Here is a 3,039-nt window from a genome sequence, read left to right on the forward strand (position 1 = left end):
GCCCCGCTCTAAACCACCTGGTTTAACCAACCATTACAGAAGCCAAGGGCAGTTGCATTTTGAGCCACACGAAAGACAAACTGTGCAGCCACAGCAATGCTGTTCCGCATGCTGGACCAAGCAGAGCTAGTTCCACTAATTACATCTTGTGTGTTGACATCTGCAAACTTTCTGTCACTGTGTCCAGGAGGCTTTTATCATCTTTTAAGGGAAAAAAAAAAAAAAAAAAGGAGTAACTGCCATAATTACTGCAACCAACCCTATGTTTTGACTGCAAGTCTCAGAAAATTCTGGCTAAAAACCTTTATAAAGCTTTCCACTGTATAAAGGAAAAAGTTGCCTGGCCACAGTTTTTGTAGGAAGTAGACAGTTCAAATTTAGGGAGTTCTCATTTTCATTCTCATTTCCCCTTGTTCAGTTCATCACTGTTCCAAATAATTCACTTTGGGTCTAACAGGCTTTGCGTTCTCTGCAGCCTGCCACCTCCCAGCCTAAGGAAAATGATATTCACCCCTTCTGAGCTATAACAGCAGGAAAGATGCTGCTTTGCGTCCCAAAGGTGGAGCAATGCCCTATTTGTTTTTGAAATATTAACAAAAAGGCTAAAACTGAAAACATGGCTAAACAGCAGAATGCAAGTGTTCTTCCTTAAAGAAGAGAGACAGAAAAGCATATATTAAAAGGAGTAGAGACAGATATTTGAGAAACAGAGGTTTAGCTCCCATGGAATCAGCACAGAAATCAGCAATTGAGACTCCCGCACAGCTATTTAAATCAGCAGATTTGCTCATCCCACAGACCAGTCCTTACTCCTTTCCCTTCTGACATTCTGTCACCAGGTAAAGACCACTGAAAGTCTCTCAAAAAAGTCCTTAAAGAAAGTCCTGGTCTGAAGGAGCTCATGGCCTAACAAAGCGTGCTTTCACACAAGGCACGATGCCTATAGCACCTGACTCTGGGCAGTAACTACCCCTCTTCCAGAACTAAAATCAGCAAGAATATAGTTCCCGAGATCTAAAATAGACATGCAATTAAAGCTCAATTTGAAGTGAATTCCTTGTCCCCTAAAGTCAGTTTTGCAGTCTCTGACTCTGGCTTTCCCACCTCACTCAGCTGCAAATAGCCCTAGCAGTAGAGACACCCTCCCAGGAGACTGCCCCAGTCAAGGCAAGAAGGAGCCTGAGGAAGCCTCAGAAATAGGCTCCCATTAAGGAATCTGAATATAAATTAGCACCTCACCCACACAGTACTATTGCAATCCTTGTTCCTTAGCCAGCTCTGCTTGTAAACAGGCTGCTTTGAATAACTTTGAAGAGGTCTGTTCCTGTTGTAACAGTCCTTACCTCAACAAGTTCTGTGTGGGAAGGCAGAAGGGCAAGTCCTACCCAGCCATCAGATCCCTGAGGGGACAGAAAGCTGTTCTTGTGCCCCTCAGGCCTGCCTGCGCTCCCCGAACATAGGTGAGCAGCGCTGCCAGGGCTCCTCTTGCGTCAGCCTGTCTGGCAGCAATTCCATGCCAGGGAAGGCTCCCACTGATTTTAGGGACTAGGAAACTGTCCTCCAGCTGTGGCTTGAACCTGTGGCTTCAGAGAGGAATGTATCAGGGAGCGTGGGAAGTGGGATACCAACTAACAGCAGGAATGCTTAAAAAATGTTTAAGAACTGCTTTCAGTCTTTTAGGTGGGCAGTGGCTGGCTTCAGTGGAAGAAGTGTTGCATGTATCCTACACACACAGACAGATGAGTTTGCTTGAAAATCGGAGCAGGGAACCCAGCGTGAACATCCCTTCCCTCCACGGACCCACGCTGAGCTACTTCCGCATCAGCAGAGAGATCCCAACCCTGAGGGGACTCAGGAGGCTCTCCAGAAGCAATGATCACAGACAAAAACAACCTTAAAAGATCTTTCTAAATATAGTCCCTCATTATCGGTGCTGTATCAGTTTAATTTCAAGCTGTGCCTGGCAGTCTCTCTCTCTTGTTCCCTTTAAGAGAACACCAACAGGTCCTGAGGCACCAGGGCCTTTCTCTAGAAAGGGAGAATGGGGGAAACATAACTTCAGTGCCAGGACAGACAAAAGGATGGAGAATTCTTGCTTTCAAACGTTTAACCATGAAGGCTCCCTAGTTAATCAATCCCAAGTGAAGCAGGGTGAGCTTACCAGGGGTAGATGAAGCTCACAGGACACAGCTGTTTCAAGGCACTGCTGTTCATATTCTAAGACCACTCTGCAAGCTTTAAGTTTGGGCATGATGACATGGGAAAACCATGTGTGGGTTGTGGGTTACTGTTAGTAAAATCTCACCCCACACACCTGGAAGTGTTCAGTCTCACAGGACCAACTTGAGCCAGCTGGAACCAAGCTGTGTGTTGCCACCCGATTTAAAACTTTACTGGGTGCTTCCAGCATGGAAAAAAACAGAGAAGCAAGAGGGATATATGAATTGTCTGATTTTCTTCCTTTTTGTGTCTTGGAAATTTTTACTAGCTTTCATACAATGCTGGCAAAATCTTGCCATTTCCCAAAGATAACAGATGTACCCAGTGCAGTGTCTGTGGTATCTTAAAAAAAAATAAAAAAGCACAAAACTTGTCAAAATGCATCAGTTGACTGCTTGGGTGTGCTAATTATGCCACGGGTGCAGGGCAAGAAATGAGAAATGGTCCTATTTGCTTTTGAGCCATCTAGGGATTTCATGAGACCTGCTACCCAAAATACGCCATTTTAAGGGACCCAATACTGCCTTCAAGCAACTGAAGACAAATCTCAGTGACTTCAGAGGAAGACAAAGTCAGAATTAGGCTGTTTCTTGGATATGAAGGTAAGTTTTTACAACATGGCCCTTGCAGCTCCAGCTCCTACAGACTGAGCAGTCTCTTCCTCTGTGCACAAGGATGAAAGCCAAACTGGCCAGGAGAAGTGTGATCCACAGTGCCAGCCCCAGTACGTGCACTTGCCTTGGAAAACAGCAGGGTAAATTATGCTTGGAGACATGAAATCTGTGGTTACTCAAACTGCAGGGAATCACCCCTGAGAAA

This window comes from Egretta garzetta, unplaced genomic scaffold (genome assembly GCF_000687185.1).
Source record: "Egretta garzetta isolate BGI_Z169 unplaced genomic scaffold, ASM68718v1 scaffold133, whole genome shotgun sequence".
NCBI classification, from domain to species: domain Eukaryota; kingdom Metazoa; phylum Chordata; class Aves; order Pelecaniformes; family Ardeidae; genus Egretta; species Egretta garzetta.